Genomic DNA, 22,879 nt, shown 5'->3' on the forward strand with positions numbered 1-22,879 from the left:
TGAACTGTCAAAGACGTCGTCACAGTGATGCTGCCGCCGACCGACGTCTCCGGCGCATTTGCATCTGTGGCCGCATGCGCAGTCGCGCGGCACAACAGTGTAAAGGGAAGTCTCGAGACTGGCTCTGAAGATGGCTGGACGGTATACAGCCGAAATATTAGAAGAAAAAGGAGATTTCTTGCGGCTGCACACCCGAAACTTAACGGAACAGTTTCACTAACGGCGTACGGTCTCCAGTCTCAGTAGCCGTAGTGTTCACTTGTGTTACGGCTTGCCAAATGACAGCGTTGATGTACGAACAGTGTACAGCGCCAGATTTGCACCTGGCGGTCAAAACTGGGACTAGTTTCTTTGTGGCGTAAATCGGTTCCCCAGTAACACGTCTGTGTGCCTACAGAGTTTCTCTGCGATGCGACAAATACACACCCTATAATGGACCTTGTAATGGTTCTTTATTTACGTGACCATTACGGCGCTCCAACCCCAGTTCTCGATACCACTAACATCGTGCTGCTTTTGTGGGAAGTAACAGACGTATTTTCGTGACAATATTCACATTTGGTTTTATTAATGTATATGTACTCCGTTGTATCGATGTAGTACAGTGATATGGTTCTTGTGTGTGTTCATTTCTGTGAGACTGTCATACTTGTAACCGTTTCGGCGCGAATGCGCACAGAGCAGTCTCTGTTTCACTTTCCAGAAGTTAAGTTGTTATTTCGCTTAGTAAAAGAACAGTCACGTGAAAGTGGAAATTAAATATGTGAACATTGATACAAAACTGTTTTCTTGTGATGTGACAGTTAAGAAGTAGTATATGTAAATTTACAAGAATTTTAATAAAAATGTCGATCGTGAACACCAAGTCAAAAATTATTTCTACCATGGCATTGTTCTGATTTGCGATAGTTTGATCATTAAGAATTTCCTGAAAAACGCATTTGTTAGGTCTTCAAACATTGCTTAAATACAGATCTCGACCTTCCAGCAGACAAAGTGGAATCACCCTAGAATTAACAAGATGAGCCATAACAACTTCGACGAAATCTAGGTGGGAATCCATTCAAGATAAGTGCCACAATTAATGACCTTTTTTACAGTGACTTCATTATTTCCATTCTGACGATACCATCCACAGTCAATAATTTTTTTGTTGCCCGATAAAGCGAACATATGCTGCGTGAGCAACATTATTTACCTGATTTTTTTTTTGCAAGTCCCTGTGTAGCTGTGTGTAGTACGTTGTAATGTTATTCCCCGTATCTGTGTAGTGTGGCAGCAACGTTTCTGCCACGTTGTACCCGGTGTTTTGCCGTGACCCTCGGCTGGGGGCGGACTGCCTGTTTCGGGGGTGGGGTGCGCCCGTTACCTGTGATGCCCACCCCCAGTCCAAACACGCCGCTGCCCCCTCTTTCTCTTTAATTATGCCGCGTCCAGTTATCGTGCCGAAGGGCTCGCAAAGGCCAGCCCTCTGAATTGCAGTCTAAAGCCTCAACACGCTTCCACCCCGCCCCGCCCCACCCCCTCCCCTAAGTGCCTTCTTTTTTTTATACGCTTCGGCCCCACCCTCGCCGCACGCGCGTGTTTTTCCGCTGTCTGGACGCCGCGCTGTTACGCTTCGTTCACAGCGGCGCCTAATCACTCTTCGCTCACCTGTTTCACGTGCATTCGACTTGCACACTTTCTCGTGTCGAACGACATGAAACATTTAGTGGTTAATAAAAAGGAAAAAAGAGAAGAGAAGAAAAGAAAAGGTTGAAAATGTGGGAAGAAATGGTGAATAAAAAGGAAGGGGGTTTTAAAATCGTTAATCACCGTGAAAAAGGGAAAGAATGAAATGCAAATCGGACTTCGTATTACAGAAAAGCTATGGGACTTCGTGATTCGGAAAAGCTATTGTTGGGGTGGTCCTTGTGGCGTTTTTGAGCAAAAGTCAAACCAATTTCCACTACAAAAATTATTTGAAAGAGAACAGAGAATAACAAAATTTAACTGACAGGGGAAATGGCGTAGATAAGAGTTCATCCCTTACCAGGTTAACACCTCTTCTTTCGTGCGGCGTCCAGGTCTTCAAAAATCTCCTTCAATTCTGCGTGAAAAGTCTGCTCCGAAATCTTGCAGTAAGTTTCATTGTCCAGGAATTTTTTAATGTATCCAAAACCGTCTTGATATTGAATGCAATTTATTTTAGTTGCTTCTCTCCATCCTCCGAATTTCATAACAACTTCCACAATGTTTACACATTAATAAGTTTTTTCGTCTTAATCAGATCACGTCTGCATGAAGCTTCCGCTCTCTAGAGACAATAAAGAAACGGATAGAAAAAAAGAGTTACAATTTCAGTATTTTCTCTGCCGTCGAGTGCTCTTACCGCTGCGACGGTATAATTTATGTCCGAGGGAACGAGTGTAGCGCGGCGAAATTCAAAGTCCCGCTACAAACACATCTGCGTGCTACGGGAGGTACCGCATGCAACCTGTCAATTCTCCCCATCTCGTCAAATCTGCCGTCAATCGAAATTTCCCCCAAACACGTCGCAAGCGCTCGTGCCTCACAAACGCGACCGACATTAGCGCACGTCGGCAGAGAGACGAAAGAAACGAGATACTGAGCAGGAGTTACGCAGACTGGTCACAAAGCGATATATTCGTGCAGCGTCGGAAACGTGACGAACGATTGTCGAATGTACGCCACGCCGAGTCGCCCACTCTCTTACGGTCCGGGCTGCTGTCGAACAGCTACGTCTGTATCCATTCTTGGCAAGCCGCCGCACGGTGCGTGGCGGAGGGTACTCTACCGTATCTTCCTTCGTCGTCGGCGTTGTCGTTGTTGCCGTGAGGTACCGTTATACCGCGTGGAAAGGCGCGTCGATCTTAGAGCGTGAGATATGATGACCTTAAGCCACTGACAACACACAACGGTCGCGGTAGCACCTGATTCCAGAATAGCTGCAGTAGTTAAGATCTACCAACTACCCCTCTTAACTCGTAACGAGATCCCTTCGAAGCAAATTGTCATAACGATCGTCTATAAAGGCTTCGTACGACGATAAGAAACGTTATAGTTTATGGAACAATAACAGATAGCCGGCCGCGGTGGTCTAGCGGTTCTAGGCGCTCAGTCCGGAGCCGCGCGACCGCTACGGTCGCAGGTTCGAATCCTGCCTCGGGCATGGATGTGTGTGATGTCCTTAGGTTAATTAGGTTTAAGTAGTTCTACGGTCGCAGGTCCGAATCCTGCCTCGGGCACGGATGTGTGTGATGTCCTTAGGTTAGTTAGGTTTAAGTAGTTCTAAGTTCCAGGGGAGTGATGACCATAGATGTTAAGTCCCATAGTGCTCAGAGCCATTTGAACCAATAACAGATACGACCAAACTGTCTTGTTTCTTCTGTTTTATCTAACGTAACTTTCTTCAAAGTTTTATTTCGCATTCACCACTCATTCACCGAAACCCTTTGCTGAACAGTTTTGGTTGCTTGACACCAACAGTCAATGATAATGATACAGTTTTTTCTCCTTTTCATAAATTGGAGCCCGCTCTCCGCGATATAATTAAAAAAAAAAAAAGGTCTCAATACCGCGTCCCTCGTCAGATGCGAATAGATTTATGCCGGAATTGACCGCCCTGTAGGTGTACTCAAATTAATGACCACTCCTCGTTATCCGCGATTTCGTGTAACTAAATGTCCATTTGTTAGTCTGATTGTATACCGTAGTTATTTAAAACTCGCCCCTATATTTTTTCACTGCGCACAATTAGCACTTCTTTACTTGACATGTGGAATAATCGGGTCTAGTGCCGGATGTTTGTGTCGCTCTGGCCCAATATTTCGGCCACGTAACTCGTTGCCTTCTTCAGGTGCTACCTGAGACTGCCGTGTTGGAGGATCTCGTCCAGTGTTTATGCCCAGAGGGCGCTGGGCGCTCCCTTTGCCTGGCGCTGCTTGTGAGGTGTCGCCTCTTCCCCGGTGCTCCTTCGACTCGGTCTCCATCTGCGGCAGCCCTCTGAGGCCCGTCCGCGCCCGCCTGCCGCTACTCCTGCGGTGTCACTACTTGTTGAGGAGATTGTCGGTTCATTTCGTTGAGCCCTGATAAGCTCCAGAGCCGGACTCCACGCAGAGCTTAGCTGGTAACCGCCGTCTCGGTTTATTAGGTTGTCTGTGACCTCGATCTCGATGGCCTTCTTCGTGACGCTGTCCCAAAATCTTGGCGTCTGTGTCACGTTTTTGGTGTTGTTATAGTCCATCGAGTGGCCGAGCTCCAGACAGTGCTCCGCTATGGCAGATTTTGTTGCCTGTCCGAGTCCGGTGTGCCTCTGGTGTTCTTTGCACCTGACGTGCACCGTCCTGGTTGCAGTAGTTTTTTCTCGGATGTCCTTCATCGACTCACAACGGCTTCCTTTCCTTGCCAACTTCGATCTGGGTAACCACCAGAAGTCTCCCGGGTCCAGATCCGGCGAACACAGTGGCCGAACCACGACCGTCGTGCATTTGATGGCCGAAGAAATCGTGCACAGTGACCTCGCTTTGCCAGCTGGCGTCGAGCGGGCCAGGATTCGAGTCGCATTCTGTGAATCCTAGCCGACAGACACGCACATTTAACGCGAGCCTCTGCGTTGCTCCGCTGCTGCTCCGACTCGGCAGCCAGCCAGCAGCTAGTGAGTGCTCCGACTCGGTGCGCAGCTGTTTGTGAAGTTTCGAGGAGGGTAAACGCCGCAGCTGGCCACGAGATGGCACTGCAGTCTGGAACTCGGCACAAGCATTCCCTAGAGGAACCGGCGGCCACTGTGGCACGCTCGAACAGCCGGTGTCGAAGAATCCGCGTAAAGTAAATTTGGTTTGCCCATTTAGTACGTAAATTTTGCGGCTTTCTCTTGTTTTCTACTAAAATTTCAGTTGCTCCCAGACGTCCAGCAAAGGGCCTTCTTCGGCGCCGTTAATTTTTCGTCTCGGGAAGAATCTTGCGATGCGGTCCGTTACAGGAGCTTCTTACGTCTCCGTAATACACGGTTTATTTTCTGCCCGATTGGCTACATTGTTGTGTTTCGCCCGTTTCATATTTTTCTGTGTGCTGTGGTAGAGTTCCTTTGTTTTGTCTTATGATTTCTGTTTGTATTTCTTTATTTTTTGGCTTCCTAGCACAATGCACTATGTCAGTCGCTTGGCATACAGTAAGTTTGATGAGGTGTGTATGAGACGCCCTGGGACAGGACAGGTAGTTCAAGTTGTGGAAACGGGCCACCAAAATAAGCGGCTGTTAGTTGCACTCGAACGTACAACGTTTTATTTGATGAAACAGTACAAGAGTCGAGGAAAATTAAAAAAAAAACAACACGGCTTTAGTCTTAAAACTTAATTAGCGGCTGAATGCGCCGTACAATCTCATGCCCTAAGGGCAAGACCACTTTAATTTAAAAACGGCTGAAAGACAATAACTTAAAGCTCAACCAAAATGAGAAATTTAAAAGGCAAAACCTTATCTCAAAACAGTTCCTTAATTAGGTTGAAGGCCCAAAGAATGTGACACTTTTAAGAGCAAACAACTTAAGTGCAAAATCGGCCGAACGCCCAACACTTACCACTCGATAACATTAATTTTAAAAATACCGAAGGCTTTACGTAAGACAGTTCTTAAATTAGGCTGGCGGCCGAAACCACCTGACGCGTTATGGGCAAAACAACCATTATGTGAAAATCGGCTAGAAGCCATACGAGTACAAACAAGGAAAGGCAGTACACGCGACGGCGCTCACAAGTTTCCGAGGGTCGAACTGGAATTCGAGAGAGTAACGCCGCCTCAGGTGAGACAGGCAGACCGCGCCCAACCGTTGTCGACGCGACGACAGCCCGCCTGACCGACAGTCGACACGGCCGCCCGCAGCCTAATCTGCGCTCCACCCGACCGCCACACAGCAGGGAGTCTAATGGGACAACGTAGCAGGTACTGGCGCCCACAACCAACTACACACTGAGCTGTCCAACTGCACACCCTGCCGGACAGCGACAGCACGATGAGGGAGCTGCACTGCCTGAAGTTTACGTCGACGGCCAGGGCAGGCGACCGGAACGTTAGCGGCCACAAGGCAGAACATTCCGCCGGTGCACTTCGATTCAAAATAACCCACTACAGTTAAACTCCAGCGGAGGGTGGCTATAATTTGCCAACTTGAAAACACACGTTGTCGCTCGCGGGAATATCCCAACAGCCGACAACCAACTCGAAACGACACAACACGACGTGAACAGTCGCGCCTCGCTGGTAGATGAAGTCGAAACTCGACTTCGGTGTCCGGGATGGGTGAGCCGCGGACCTCGTAGCAGTGGGAACAGCGCCGGGCCACGCCGGAATGACGAGCCTGTCCTTGCCTCGTGGTGGTGCAGTCTAGACAAAAAGTTTCTCACTCCTGCGGTTGCTGTAACAGAGGGAAACACATATTACCACTCTTGTCGATTGGTCCTGTCTGGTGTAACCTGAAAAAGAGAGAGACTCACTCTGTTGAGGGATCAGTAAAACTTGATCCCCGAGCAGGCCAGGCCGACGCGTGGTTGGCCTGTGGTGAGGTCGTCGGCCCAGTCCACGGATCGGCCGGTCTCGGACAGGCAGGATGCCGGTATCCTCGTGCAGTTGGTTCTGCATCCGATGCAGAGTCACAGTGTGAGCATCTGCGGCTTTCCCCCAGACCACGGCCGCGTACCAATGTCAGGTAAAGCGTGATGCCGTGTTGCGGCGGCAGTGACGACTGCGGGTTTAGCGGCGGATACAGGGCGCGGAGCCGTCCCGTTGCTCTCCCTTCCACATCACGCATGTGATGCTTCCAGGTCAGCCTGCCGCTGCCGCCTAGGGTAACCCCTGGCTATTTCGCCGTCCCACTCCGTAGGATAGGTTCTCCCAGGATTTCGGCCGGCGTAAGCCCTGGCGGCAGAAGTGTTCGGGTGAAGACGACTGCCTGGCTCTTTGTGGCGTTGAGTTTCAACCGCCACTTTGTTGCGACCGACCCCGAGGCGTCGCTCCGCCCGGTCCAGACTACGCGCCTCGCTGCTGCACGCAGACGGACCGACTAATCCCACACCGCACAGCCGGAACTACACTACTGGCCAGTAAAATTGTTACACCAAGAAGAAACGCACACGATAAACGAGTATTCATTGGACAAATACATTACACTAGAACTGATATGTCATCACACTTTCACGCAATTTCGGTGCAGAGATCCTGAGAAATCAGTACCCAGAACAACCACCTCTGGCCGTAATAACGGCCTCGATACGCCTGGGCATTGAGTCAAACAGAGCTCGGATGGCGTGTACAGGTACATCTTCCCGTTCCAGCTTCAGCACGATAGCACAGTTCATCGAGAGTAGTGACTGGCGTATTGTGACGAGCCAGTTGCTCGGCCACCATTGACGAGACGTTTCCAATTGGTGAGAGATGTGGAGAATCTGCTGGCCAGGGCAGCAGTCGAACATTTTCTGTATCCATAAAGGCCCGTTCAGGACCTGCAATGTGCGGTCGTGCATTATCCTGCTGAAATGTAGGGTTTCGCAGGGATCGAATGGAGGGTAGAGCCACGGGTCGTAACACATCTGAAATGTAACGTCCACTGTTCAAAGCGCCGTCAATGCGAACAAGACGTGACCGAGACGTGTAACCAATGGCACCCCATACCATCACGCCGTGTGATACGCCAGTATGGCGATGACGAATACACGCTCCCAATGTGCGTTCACCGCGATGTCGGCAAACACGGATGCGAAGATCGTGATGCTGTAAACAGAACCCGGATTCATCCGAAAAAATGACGTTTTGTCATTCGTGCACCCAGGTTCGTCGTCGAGTACACCATCGCAGGCGCTCCTGTCTGTGACGCAGCGTCAAGGGTAACCGCAGCCACGGTCTCCGAGCTGACAGTCCGTGCTGCTGCAAACGTCGTCGAACTGTTCGTGCAGAAGGTGGTTGTCTTGCAAACGTCCCCATCTGTTGACTCGGGGATCGAGACGTGGCTGCACGATCCGTTACAGCCGTGCGGATAAGATGCCTGTCATCTCGACTGCTAGTGATGCGAGGCCGTCGGGATCCAGCACGGCGTTCCGTATTACCCTCCTGAACCCACCCATTCCATATTCTGGTAACAGTCATTGGATCTCGACCGAAGCGAGCAGTAATGTCGCGATACGATAAACCGCAATCGCGATAGGCTACAATCCGACCTTTAACGAAGTCGGAAACGTGATGGTACGCATTTCTCCTCCTTACACGAGGCGTCACAACACCGTTTCAGCAGGCAACGCCGGTCAACTGCTGTCTGTGTATGAGAAATCGGTTGGAAAATTTCCTCGTGTCGGCACGTTGTAGGTGTCGCCACCGGCGCCATCCTTGTGTGAATGCTCTGAGAAGCTAATCATTTGCATATCACAGCATCTTCTTCCTGTCGGTTAAATTTCGCGTCTGCAGCACGTCATCTTCGTGGTGTAGCAACTTTAATGGCCAGTATTGTGTAAGCGCCAGGGGAAAGATAGTCCGAGGTGCGGGTATCGATACTCACCGCTGCTGCCGCCCGCGGGAAGAGAATAACAGCACAAGAACCGCGCGAGACTAAATACAGAATGGCAACCGACGTTTAATCCAACGCATAGCACGAGCCTGCCACGGCTCACTATATATGGACTCTCGAGCGGTGAAAGAAAATTTTGTGCCAACGGCAGGATTCGAACCCTGGTGCCCTGCTCTGTAGGCAGATGCGCTAGCCAGTCGTTTGGTAGGAGTGCCCACAGAAGGTCGAGCTTCGCTTTGGCATTCTTCCCTGCACTTTCGAAACCTTCCCGTCTCCTCTATATCTATTTTTTGTTTGTTACTCAACCTTCCCTTCTACAATAACCTATGGAACCTTCCCTTAGGATTTCTGTCTCTTGCTTAATAATAACAAATGAAATCTTCCCTTTGAAATTAATTCTATTTCTCATCTTCGCATACAAATTTAAATGCTGCTTATTAAAAGTTATTTTCTGATTATTTCGACGTAACATACGAGGGCCGTTCAGAAAGTAATCTCCGGTTGATTTAAAAAAATAACCAAGTTAAATAAAAATATTTTAATATATACATCTTACAACTACATCTTTGCACTATTTTTCTACATAGTCTCCATAGCGATTGAGGCACTTATCGTATCTCTTCACAAGCTTTGAAATTCCTTCTGCATAAAAATCACCCGCTTGTGCCTGGAGCCAGCCTGTGACCGCATCTTTGAGCTCTTCGTCGTCATCAAACCGCTGTGACCCGAGCCATTTCTTCAAATGCGTGAAGAGGTGATAATCACTTGGCGCCAGGTCTGGGCTGTAAGGTGGATGGTTGATAACGTCCCACTTGAAGGACTCAAGAAGGGCCGTTGTTCTGCGAGCAGAGTGAGGACGGGCGTTATCGTGCAAAAAAACGATACCGGAAGTCAGCATACCACGGCGTTTGTTCTGTATAGCCCGTCGTAACTTTTTTATTGTTTCACAGTACACGTCTCGATTAATGGTCGTACCACGTTCCACGAATTCAACCAACAACACCCCTTTGGCATCCCAAAACACCGTTGCCATCAGTTTTCTGGCAGAAAAATCTTGCGAGGCTTTTCTCGGTTTGGTAGGCGAATTTGAATGTGCCCACTTCTTTGATTGTTCTTTTGTCTCAGGGTTCACGTACTTAATCCAGGTTTCGTCACCGGTCACGATTCTGTTTAACAATGGTTCTCCTTCGTCCTCATAACGTGACAGAAAGTCTAATGCAGAGGGCATTCTTTGAGTTTTGTGGTGGTCGGTAAGAATTTTGGGCACCCATCGTGCACAGAACTTACGGTAACCCAATCTTGCTGTCGCTATCTCGTACAAGAGAGTCTTACAAATCTGTGGAAAACCAGTAGACAACTCCGACATTGAGAAACGTCGATTTTCACGAACTTTTGCATCAACTGTCTGAACGAGTTCGTCAGTCACCAATGACGGTCTACCACTGCTCTCTTCATCATGAACGTTTTCTCGTCCACTTTTAAATAAACGTACCCATTCACGGACAAGTCCTTCACTCATAACTCTCGGTCCGTACACGGCACAAAGCTCACGATGAATAGCTGCTGCAGAATATCCTTTGGCTGTAAAAAAACCTTATGACAGCACGCACTTCACATTTGGCGGGGTTTTCTATTGCAGCACACATTTCAAACTGCCACAAAAACTAAACTAGCGCAGGTACGACGTTCACTCGACCACGGCTTGATGCCGACTGACCTGTTGAGAGCGTGAACGCACAGATGGCGTCGCTGGCCCTGGTAGAATGCGTCGTCGTCGTGGCCCTCAGTCGTTACCTGCAATAACCCAAAACTGTTCCTTACCTTTTTTTACTGTTACTGGGCCGCCATCTGACTGCTACATCGAACTGCAGCACGAATATACTTACTCTGTCTTACTATGCTCCATTAGCTGCTGGTGGGCTGTCATGGTAAGTGGCTGTATTTATTACCAAAGCTGACGTTAGTCTTTAATAGCAAAGCTGACGTTATTCTTTAATTTGACTGAAGTTACGTAATTCATAGTTGAACTTTTTCTTGACAACAATAAAATTTTGCAAAGTTTTAGGTTGATGGTTTTTGGGATGGATTGTAATCAGTAATGCAATATTTCTGGCAAAAATTAATTATATTCTGAATGAAATGATTTTACAAACGTTCAGATGGGACTTACTTTTTACAATAATCTTACAACTAGCAATGCGCAAACATACCTTAAGTAGTCTTGAGTGTCTCAAAAAAAAAAAAAAATAATAATTGAATAATATTAGTTCCTCTTGTGATAATATTTAGCTGATGCCTCTGTACCTCCGTTCATAATCCTCCTGTAAACCACAGCTGGTGGCTGGCAGGCACGCCGCTCCCCTCAACCTCTCGCTTCAGACCTGCCACCGACTCGCTTCACTTCTCGCTTATTACTACTGACTTCCTACGAACGCCAAAGTGCGGTCACTCCCGCCAACAATGCTTTGTGGTGCGGACAATCCCTGCTACCATTACAAAATGTATCGATGCGCGGTCTTTCCCGCTCTTTTCTTTTAATGTATCCATACGCTCTCTCTCCCCCCCCCCCCTTTTTAAAATTATATCAATTTGCGGTCTGTCTTGCCAACAGTACTTTGGTGCAGACATTCCCTGCTACCACAATTATTTCGAACGTGACAAATATTAATTATTCCTACTTAATCCTATTAATAAAATATAAACATGTTACGTAAATTGTGGTTTGACAATAGACAATAGAAATATAATACAACTTACCATTACTTCTTGTTTTCCGAGCACCATTGTATTACCCCCATCATTTTTCTGATCGTCCCTCCATATTGTCCAGCATGTAGTTCACCGTTAACCATTCACAAACATATGAACTCTCTATCTCCTCTTCCCGCTGTACACAAGCGTTTCTTATTGTCCATATCTGCTGTTTGGCATTCCTTTTATTTTTATTTCCGTACTTTTGTAGATGTGTGATGGTAATTTTGATGAACGCCTCGTAGCCCACGTTTCGGTTTCTGATTTGTTTTCTCTTTTGCTTTGTTTCAGGTAAGTGACGTCGCCTGCGCGGCGCTGGTGAGTTCAGAGACGAGAGTCGTCTGTCTGTCTGTCTGTGTGGGTGGGTGTGTGGGTGGGTGAGCGAGCGAGCGGCCCTGCGCCACCCTGCGCTCAGCCGTTTCTGGGCGGCGCTGCTTTGCGGCCGTGTCGTGCCTTTACAGTGGAACTCTCGCCATGACCACAAAATGTCCATTTTATTTCGTACGTACACGTTTGGGCAGAGTCGCTGAAAAGTATTGCGTGCGACAGTACTTTCGGTAGTTGTAAAGCCGTCGGCACGCGGACCGTGCTGTCGAACGTGAACGTTGAGCGTGCCGAGTCCGACGCGCTGCTGAACGCTCAGCAACGATGCGACTCGTTCACACGGTACGTGGGCCCCGACGTGGTATACGCGATCGCACCGCACTCCGGCGGCAGTCGAGGGATGTTTCTAGTTCGCAAATCACACTGTTTACTCTACGGGCGCGCGTGAAATTCCCACGTTAGCTCTATTAGAACGAACATTCCCTCCATCGTCCACGAAAAGGAAAATACCGTGTCCAATCAGTAAGGACACACGCTTATAAAAGTTCCATTACAGACAGTGCGGTACAAATTTGGAATACTTCTCCGCATAACATAACCATTATTTCATCATTCGCACATTTTGATAAAACCCCAAGTTCAGTCTTTCTCGATCACTGTTCCTACCCAGTAGCAGAATCTTTGCAACATGTGAATTACGAAGCGTAAAAGAAAAAGGAGCAAAATATCTTTATACAAGTAGCACAAGCTGTCCTGTAGATTAAGCCAATCGAACAAAGTCACCCCTCAAAAAGAGAGGAACTTGTATTTACATAACATCAAATATTATAGTCTATACTTATATTAGACTAATAATAAAGTATCAGAACGCAATAAAAACGCGAATGTTAGGAATAAAATTTGGGAGTGTTAAGGTGCGAACCATCGCCCCCTTGAAAACTTTTTTTTTTTTTTTAGATCGTTGTGTTTGCTCGTTGCGGACGTCGCAAGACACCCTGCTCAAGTTCGGTGGTTGATCCTTCCACTCAGTTTTTCGGCTCTCTGGCCGAACACGCTCAGCTACCGCGCCGGCTGTGCGGTTTCATTTAAATACACTGTTGTTATATTCTCTCACTGAAAAACACAGAAAACTGGACAGAGACGCTACCCGTTACGCTAAACCAACTATACGCTGAAGTTCCTTGATCATATTGTCTTACCCTTCGCTTAAAAAGTCTTTCTTACCTCCTTACTAAAAATGTAAATCTTAGATAATTATGTTAAATCAAATTTAATTATAACATTGTACCAAGAACAATGCGTTTCGGCTTGATCTTCAGTATGTCGCTGCCTTCAAATAGCCTACTCTCATAATACACTATAAGAATTCTTTTGTCACGAATATGATGTTTCTCAGTATTTTATTGGAACGAATCACACAGCTAACAACGTGTTCTCCAGTGATTCTCAATTTGCTGGTGCTCAGAAACGGCATACATACACATAGGCTTGAAATGAACGCCAATATGGCGCCTCACAGCTCCGTACTGAAGGGAGACGGTGTGCGTGTGACGTAGGTGGCGTTGTGCCATCTCATTGGTCAACACTCAGAATATCTGACATGCCAGATATTGCTCTGCACGTTCGGAAAGACTCCCGAGCGTGCTGTTCCACGCCGTGACGTCAGAAACTGGGCACGCTCAACGCTCAAAGTTTGCATGCACGGCCCGCGTGCCGACGGCTCAACTCTGTTCCTCTGACGGTGACGAAAGCGAGCGCCTTAAATGAGAACACCAGAACCGCATTCGGCTGACATCGGAAACGGGTCACGTGACGTACGTCGCGTCGCTGCGTCGGAGTCGCCATATTGGGTTTCCTTGCTTCGCTGTTTCCGTATTACGAGCTGCACGTTACGAGGGATACCCGTCGAAGGCGACGGCACGTCGGAGATGTACCACCAACACGTCGCTCATAGCGGCATTTCGTGTAAATAAATGTCGGTTAACGAAACGCCAGCGGGTAAAACGTCGAGGAGATGCTAAGACGAACAATGACGCCGCTGAGTTGTATACCCTCACCTCGGTGTTCTCCTTAGAGATGTGCGATTACGGATTCAATGAACGCAGGTTCGCAGCCTGCTACGGTCTGATATTTTTGTCGTCTTATTGTAACAGATTTTGGGACACACTCACTCGAGTAATACAAGTATGTTGCTTAGTATTCAGTGTTCTTAACATACACTACTGGCCATTAAAATTGCTACACCAAAAAGAAATGCAGATGATAAACGGGTATTCATTGGACAAATATATTATACTACAACGGACGTGTGATTACATTTTCACGCAGTTTGGGTGCATAGATCCTGAGAAACCAGTACCCGGAACAAGCACCTCTGGCCGTAATAACGGCCTCGATACGCCTGGGCATTGAGTCAAACAGAGCTCGGATGGCGTGTACAGGCACACTGCCCTTGCAGCTTCAACACGATACCGCAGTTCATCGGGAGTAGTGACTGGCGTATTGTGACGAGCCAGTTGCTCGGTCACCGTTGACCAGACGTTTTCAGTTGGCGAGAGATCTGGCGAACGTGCTGGCCAGGGCAGCAGTCGGACATTTTCTGTATCCAGAAAGGCCCGTACAGGACCTGCAACATGCGGTCGTGCATTATCCTGCTGAAATGTAGGGTTTCGCAGGGATCGAATGAAGGGTAGAGCCACGGGTCGCAACACATTTGAAATGTAACATCCACTGTTCAAAGTGCCGTCAGTGCGAACAAGAGGTAACCAATGGCACTCCATACCATCACGCCGGGTGATACGCCAGTATGGCGATGACGAATACACGCTTCCAATGTGCGTTCATTGCAAACACGTATGCGACCATCGTGATTCTGTAAGCAAAACCTCGATTCATCGGAAAAAATGACGTTTTCCTATTCGTGCATCGAGGTTCGTCGTTTTAGTACAGCATCGCAGGCGCTCCTGTCTGTGATGCAGCGTCAGGGGTAACCGCAGCCACGGTCTCCGAGCTGATAGTCCGTGCTGCTGCAAACGTCGTCGAACTGTTGGTGCAGAGGGTTGTCAGCTTGCAAACGTCCCCATCTGTTGACTCTGGGATCGAGATGTGGCTGCACGATCCGTTACAGCTGTGCGGATAAGATGCCTGTCATCTCGACTGCTAGTGATACGAGGCCGTTGGGACCCAGCACGGCGTTCCGTATTACCCTCCGGAACTCGCCGATTTCTTATTGTGGTAACAGTTATTGGAGCACGACCAACTATGGCTGCAATACATTAGGACTTTGTTTTTATAAAACAGGTATGCCTCTTCATACTTACAGCGCACAAATGCATATATTTCTCAGTAGTACTTTTTATTATCGTCTATATAGTGTTTTTAAACTGTAGAAATCTGCGAGTGTATTTATATTTTTCCCATTTTTTTGCTGCAGGTGTGATGATGGTCATTATAGGCCGAAACAGGCAATCTGTTAACAAAAACTTTGTGACCGTATACGTAAGTGTATTAAAGGAAACTAACTGCTGTTGTCTTATGTAGGTTAGTACTGTTGTTAATTACTCTCTCAGCAGTTAGTTTTATATCACGGCACTCGTTTACGCAGGTATATGTATATCTAAATTTACGTTTATACACCATTTTGCTCACGGAAGGAAGCACTTGTTTGCGGAGCTACTGCCCTGGCAGTCGCAGGAAATCTCCCGATCAGGGCAGGGCGTCGACGAAAACGAAAAGCCAGACGTTTTTGGGTTCCACCCTGGCTACGAAAACGACCAAAGGAGGGGAATATATTCACAGCTCGTGAAAGAACTGAGGCCCGAAGATGTGCAATAATTCCGGAACTTCGGGAGGACGGACACGGGCTGTTCGGAGAAGCCGCTGTCTGACATAAGGTGGATTTAGCGAGTGTGACACAGACACGAGAGAGGCTGTGTGACATTCCCGAAAGTAAGGATTAAATCCTATGTTTATACGTTTCGTGGCCGTACCAGCCTAGATCACCGACAGAATACCGGTGAACGGCACGTGTGTTGCACGCAGGTTGTAACGTTACGCTTCCTGGCGACTGCGCAATCTGTTAAGAGTCTCGCTTCTAGACACAGAATAGCGCAGCCCACCATTTGGGAAGTTGGTGTCGGCGTCGGCGTCGGCGTACGCACTCCAATTTGCAACACCTTAGAAGACCAATACTTGCCAGTCAGAGTATTGTACTCTGTCGCACTGGGCGAAACTGCACCTTCTCTCTCGCCTTCACCGCCAGTTTGTTTCCTGGCGTCCTGGGGGGGGGGGGGGAGGGGGGGAAGCAAGAGATGCAATCAGATCAAACACGAACTTTCGTAGGAAAAGGCTTTACGATACAAATCTAAAATCGCCGTGTAACGCTACGTGCATATTACTCAGAAGTAAACGATTGATGACGTCCCTTGTCGTGACAATAGCGGCTCGTGCAGCTCACACACACACACACACACACACACACACACACACACACACACACACACACACACACACCGTTCCTCGCTGTATGCCTGAATCAAGACGCCTCTATGCTCCATTCCTTCTACGAAGCAATCAACGGAGAGAATGCTTCCACAAACATCTAGCATCAGCACCTTTATTCATCCGTAGATCTCTTTCTACAAGGATACGGGACATGTCAAAGTATTTACAAGTTTCGACCAATTTAAAATAAGCTAATTCGTATACACATACATTTACAGACTTCTAGTTAGAGACAATCATTAGATTTATTCCCGGTAGACAATACTTCCTTTACAAATGACTTATTTAATAATGTAATGCCACATTTTTCACTCGAATATCACTATCAGTCACTGCACACACTACACTTCACTCAACTGCACACACTGGTGATCTCTGGGCCATCTCCTGTACCGCAGCTTCCCACTTGATATCCTGAAAAACTGACCCTCCGTAATGACTGAGATGAGATGTTGAGCTCAGAAAGTAAAGAGGCGTTAGTATTGTGCTATGCACAGGTTGGGGGCAAGTATTTCTAGAAGGGAAAAAATATGAAGTGAAGGTGTTATGTGCAGTGTTGGATGTTTAATAATCATCATCATTATTATTCATTTTTATAACATTATTTTACAAAGCTCCGGCTCTGTTTCATCTAAGTAATCCTACTATGTATAAAATCTATTGCATAACAGGTACTTTTAACTGCCTTTTTAAATAAGTGTATTTTGGCAATTTCTTTAATCTCTTTTCGTAATTTATTGTACAGTTTTATTCCTTGATAGAAAATGCTGCTTTCAGTTTTATGTTTATTTTTTCTTGGCAAATGTAAGTTGAGTCTACCTCTTGTTCCAAGGTCATGGACAGAGCTCTTCGTGCGGTAATTACCAATGTTACTTTTGACGTGTACAACTGACTTGTAAATGTATTCACGCGGAACAGTTAAAATCCCCAGTGTCTTGAACAGATCTTTACAATGAGCTCGACTACCGTTTTTGGTTATTATTCTTACGGCTCTTTCCTGGAGTTTGAAAACTGTGTTCACATCTTGTGCATTTGTTCCCCAGAAAAATATGCCATAGCTAAGAATTGAGTGTACATATGAATAGTATGTAACTAAAAGACATTCCGTGTTACACACTGATGATAGGATTCTGGGGGCATAACGTGCTGACGACATTCTGTTTGCAAGTACCTTTGTGAGTTCTCACCACTTCAACTGAGAATCAATATTCATTCCTAGAAATTTTGCATTCGTTACACAGTCTGTAGAGGTGCCATCTACATTTGATTTACCATTGTCATTTTTCCTCTTCAAACTGAAATTCATGTCATTAGTGTTGTTTCTGTTCAATGTCACTTTATTGCATATTGACCAGTCGTAAACTTCCACGAGAGTCTCATTTAGGAGTTCTCTTGTTTTCTCAGTGACTATCATGTTGCTGTCATCAGCGAATAGGATTTTTTCACCACGAGTAACACTACTGGGAAAGTAATTGACGTATATCAGGAACAGTATTGGTCCTAATATGCTACCTTGCGGAACCCCTATATTAATGTATTTTCGTTCTGATAAGTGTTTTACTAAATGTTTGGATCTATTTGAAGTGTGTGTTATCTCTACTCTTTGTACCCTATCTGTTAGGTATGATCGAAACCAGTCATAGTCCTAATGCTTCTGATTTATTTAATAGAATCTTGTGGTCGACTGTATCAGACGCCTTAGAAAGATCCAAAAATATGCCTGTGACACCCTCATCGTGAATTCTACTGTGGCTGACTCCGTATTTTTTGCCACTTCGGAAACCAAACTGTGATTCGTTTAAAAGATTGTATTTATTCGGGTAATTCATTAAATCTGTCTTTCATAATTTTATTATATTTGTTAAGGAGCCTTGTATAATCCCTATGCATTGTTTGAGCACACACATTGGTACTTCATCTAGGCCTACTGACTTTTTATTTTTTAGTATTTGGACAGTTCGATTGACTTCATTCTCTGTGGCTACAAGTAGCATCATTGTATTTAGTGCAACGTTATTTACAGGTGCTGTATTTGTTGCTGGAATTTTTGCGCGGTCAAATTCCGCTGCGCCGTCTCACATTCAGCCATCGGCAGCCAAAGTTTACACTTGCGTATTGTCCGTCGGTAGCTGTCTGAATATTAGTTCGCATAACTACTTCGTGACGCGTCGGCTTTTTTGTTAGTGTGTACTTACCATCGATCGAATTCTTTATCAACGCTTTCGTAGATTCGGCAGTCAAGACAAAAGATGGTAGTGTAGAGCGTCGCACAAGAGCCGGACGCGGTCGTCGCGTCCTTACTTCAGTTGCTCGTTGGCAAAACGCCGAAACGAATAAGAAAGAAATGAAACAAATGTTTGGTGGTAAAGACGAGCCTTTCTCGACGTGGAAGCAATCTGGATCGCCAAAAACGGAAATGAGCTCGATGTTGAGATTATCTTCACTGTCTTCTCCGACTGCCGACCATGAGTTCTTTCCACGTGGTGCAGTGATTATAAGGACCAGTATTTACAAGTTCAACGCCGTTTACGTAAAGTTGCCAAGGAAGTTGACGGAAAATAGTACTGTAGTGCCAGATTTAACATAGTGTTACTTTTTTTTCTTGTTTCTAAAGAATACTCGAAAGAGCCGTGGTTTCACAACAGTAGATAAGATTAAAGCGCATTGCTGAGACAACTGAAATCTATCCCAAACCATTACGCACTAGGCCATTCATATAATTAACAGTAAACCACCCACAATCATGTATAAACAGCGTCAAACGTCTGGTACCTTTACCTCTGAGTTACAGTGTTTTGGGATAATATGCGCTCCGATGCAAGAAAGAACGATGTTTGTCACACATCATCTGTGTTCACACGACGTCAAACGCCCTGACGATGATGATGCAGTAAGCGACAATCTTCTTTACTTTCATCTTTCTGTAAGCATCGGGGGAGAGGAAAAAGTTTCGTAAAGGTTTGAAATTATTTATAAAGTTACCCGTATGTCTCGGAAACTGCTCTCATTTGCAAATACTCGGTGATTAAAAAGTCGAGTAATTTGCGCGGAGACTTACGTTGCCTTAAGACGTATACACATTCCGTAACTGTAATACTTCACTTACTCTCTTACAGCTGTAACATAAGATTCTATACATTCACGAGTACATTACGATATTGTTTTAAATTCGATCAATAACAGCATGAAAGTACTGTAGTATAGATATTGTGGTTGAACCGCAAATTGCTGTTACGCTTCCAGATTTCTATCCGTTTAGAATGAAATGCTGTTTTCATTCGCTAATAACTCTTCAATCCGATTCTCTTGTCGCTTAAGTTATGTTGTTGTTGTTGTTGTGGTCTTCAGTCCTGAGACTGGTTTGATGCAGCTCTCCATGCTACTCTATCCTGTACAAGCTTCTTCATCTCCCAATACCTCTTGCAACCTACATCCTTCTGAATCTGCTTAGTGTATTCATCTCTTGGTCTCCCCCTACGATTTCTACCCTCCACGCTGCCCTCCAATACTAAATTGGTGATCCCTCCATGTCTCGGAACATATCCTACCAACCGATCCCTCCTACTAGTCAAGTTGTGCCACAAACTCCTCTTCTCCCCAATCCTATTCAATACTTCCTCATTAGTTATGTGATCTACCCATCTAATCTTCACCATTCTTCTGTAGCATCACATTTCGAAAGCTTCTATTCTCTTCTTGTCTAAACTATTTATCGTCCACGTTTCACTTCCATACGTGGCTACACTCCATACAAATACTTTCAGAAACGACTTCCTGACACTTAAATCAATACTCGAAGTTAGCAAATTTCTCTTCTTCAGAAAGGCTTTCCTTGCCATTGCCAGTCTACATTTGATATCCTCTCTACTTCGACCATCATCAGTTATTTTGCTCCCCAAATAGCAAAACACCTTTACTACTTTAAGTGTCTCATTTCCTAATCTAATTCCCTCAGCATCACCCGACTTAACTTGACTACATTCCATTATCCTAGTTTTGCTTTTGTTGATGTTCATCTTATATCCTCCCTTCAAGACACCATCCATTCCGTTCAACTGCTCTTCCAAGTCCTTTGCTGTCTCTCTCAGAATTACAATGTCATCGGCGAACCTCAAAGTTTTTATTTCTTCTCCATGGATTTTAATATCTACTCCGAATTTTTCTTTTGTTTCCTTCACCGCTTGCTCAATATACAGATTGAATAACATCGGGGAGAGGCTATAACCCTGTCTCACTCCCTTCCCAACCACTGCTTCCCTTTCGTGCCCTTCGACTCTTATAACTGCCACCTGGTTTCTGTACAAATTGTAAATAGCCTTTCGCTCCCTGTATTTTACCCTTGCCGCCTTTAGAATTTGAAAGAGAGTATTCCACTCAACGCTGTCAAAAGCTTTCTCTAAGTCTACAAATGCTAGAAACTTTGGTTTGCCTTTCCTTAATCTAAAGATAAGTCGTAAGGTTAGTATTGCCTCACGTGTTCAGTATTTCTACGGAATGCAAACTGATCTTCCCCGACGTCGGCTTCTACCAGTTTTTCCATTCGTCTGTAAAGAATTCGCGTTAGTATTTTGCATCCGTGACTTATTAAACTGATTGTTCGGTAATCTCATACATATTGCTCACCAGATTGTAGAGTTTTGTCAGGACTGGCTCTCCCAAGGCCGTCAGTTGTTCTAATGGAATGTTGTCTAGTCCTGGGGCCTTGTTTCGACTCAGGTCTTTCACTGATTTGTCAAACTCTTCACGCAGTATCGTATCTCCCATTTCATCTTCATCTACATCCTCTTCAATTTCCATAATATTAAGTTACAGATTGATAAATTCACCACGTTAGGCCCTATCTACCTACCGTCTTACTTGCGCCAAGCCGGGTGCGATGTTTCTTTTGGGATCACTGATATCGGAGGCACTAGCTGCGCTTCGAAATGAGATGAGAAAAAAAATAAAAGGGAAGGGTGGAGATGGGTCGACAGCAGGGCGCGATGTATCGATAGTGCGATGGCAGACAGAGGCCGCGTCGCCTCGGCATTGTTCCGCCAGCCGGCCGGGCTGTGGCCGCCTAGTTAGCTGAAGTGGCCGCCAGGTGGCTCCGGCGCCGCGGCGCCCCGCGCGCCCTGGATATCCAGGCCAGTCGGTGGTCTCCAGGAGCGGCGGGGCGGCTGGAAGCGCTGGAAGGGCAGCGCGCGGCGCCGCCTGCCTGCCCGGAAGGTCGCCGCCGCTCCAGCTCCAGCCGTGCGCGGCTGGAGAACACTGCTCTCGACACCACTACTTATCGCGTCCGTCACACCGTCCGTGCTTCTCCCGCCGTCGTCGCGTCTGTTCGGCAGACCGGATGGTGCCCGCGTAATTTTTGTTTGCTGCTATCCGGCAGACGCGCGATGGCTGCGACGCTCGAACTAGGTGGCGAGCCGCCGGCTGTGGCCAGTGCGCAACCGACGTTGTAAGTACTCAGCAGACAAAACGGTACCGACGGTCACAGAATCAACGAAACAGTGGTAGAACTAGAATAGTTTCTAGACGTAGTGCGCATAACAGCTTTCGGCAGACAGTTCTGTTCACTTACTGCGCTTCAGACTGCGAAGTGAGCAGCGGAGGGTTCTATACGCTAAAAAAAGCTGAAGCTCGCATCGAAACAGATATTATTTTGAACATCGTACAGTGCTCTGTCTTCTAGGCACTACTAGCCTGCTAGAGACTTACCCACACCTCTCCGTTGACCCGAGGCCGTCTGTCACACTGGCTGTTTCCTGTCCACGGGTTTGTCAAGCAAGCAGGCAGGCAGGCAGACAACTGGGTTTCACGCGATGTGTCTCGTGTTGGCAGAGTGTTTCGATACGAGGAGGAATGGCTCCAGTGCAGATAAACCACTTCTTGCAATCCGGCTTTTGTAATTAAAAAAAATAGGGTACGTATAGTTCAGAACTCAAGTATGGCTCCTTCGAAGCGGTTTACATCTACATCGATACTCTGCAAATCACATTTAAGTGCCTGGCAGAGGGTTTATCGAACCACCTTCACATTAATTCGAAATGGTTCAAATGGCTCTGGGCACTATGAGACTTAACATCTATGGTCATCAGTCCCCTAAAACTTAGAACTACTTAAACCTAACTAACCTAATGACATCACACAACACCGAGTCATCACGAGGCAGAGAAAATCCCTGACCCCGCCGGGAATCTTCCCATTAATTACCTATTATTCTGATCTCGTACAGCGCGCGGAAAAAACGAACACCTATATCTTTCGGTGCGAGCTCTGGTTTCCCTTGTTTTATTACGGTGATCGATTCTCACTGTGTAGGTCGGCGTCAAGTAAATACCCGCCACAACGAGAGCCGCCTTCGTTTCAGTGGTGTCCACCCCAAATCCTGTATCGTGTCAGCAACACTCTCTCCCCTGTTGCTCGATATAACACAAAACGTGCTGTGCTCCTTCGAACTTTCTCGATGTACTCAGTCAGTCCTGTCTGGTAAGGATCCCACACCGCGCAGCATTATTCCGAAGCAGAAAAGACAAGCGTTGTGTGGGCAGTCTCTCTTTAGCAGATCCGTTACATTTTCCAAGTCTCCTGCCACTAAAACATAGTCTTTGGTTAGCCTCCCCCACAACATTTTCTGTGTGTTTCTTCCAATTTAAGTTGTTCGCAATTGTAATTCCTACATACTTAGCTGAATTTATGGCCTTTACATTTGACTGAATGGAAGTTTAACGCCGGCCGCGGTGGTCTAGCGGTTCTAGGCGCGCAGTC

General features: G+C 46.5%; 1 protein-coding gene across 6 annotated transcripts in view; it reads left to right on the plus strand.

Moving 5' to 3' along the window:
* Nucleotides 1-22,879, plus strand: part of LOC126108945 (abnormal cell migration protein 10) — a 532,402-nt gene that overhangs the window by 390,640 nt on the left and 118,883 nt on the right. Inside the window, exon 1 of one of the 6 annotated variants that reach the window (XM_049914330.1) lies at nucleotides 21,293-21,569. The exons of the other annotated variants lie outside the window; for them this stretch is intronic. The gene's annotated coding sequence lies outside the window, so the exon portion shown is untranslated. Of the gene's footprint in view, nucleotides 1-21,292; nucleotides 21,570-22,879 lie in introns of those variants that run through there. 6 annotated transcript variants of the gene reach the window in all.

This window comes from Schistocerca cancellata, chromosome 11, assembly GCF_023864275.1.
Source record: "Schistocerca cancellata isolate TAMUIC-IGC-003103 chromosome 11, iqSchCanc2.1, whole genome shotgun sequence".
Classification (NCBI taxonomy): Eukaryota; Metazoa; Arthropoda; class Insecta; order Orthoptera; family Acrididae; genus Schistocerca; species Schistocerca cancellata.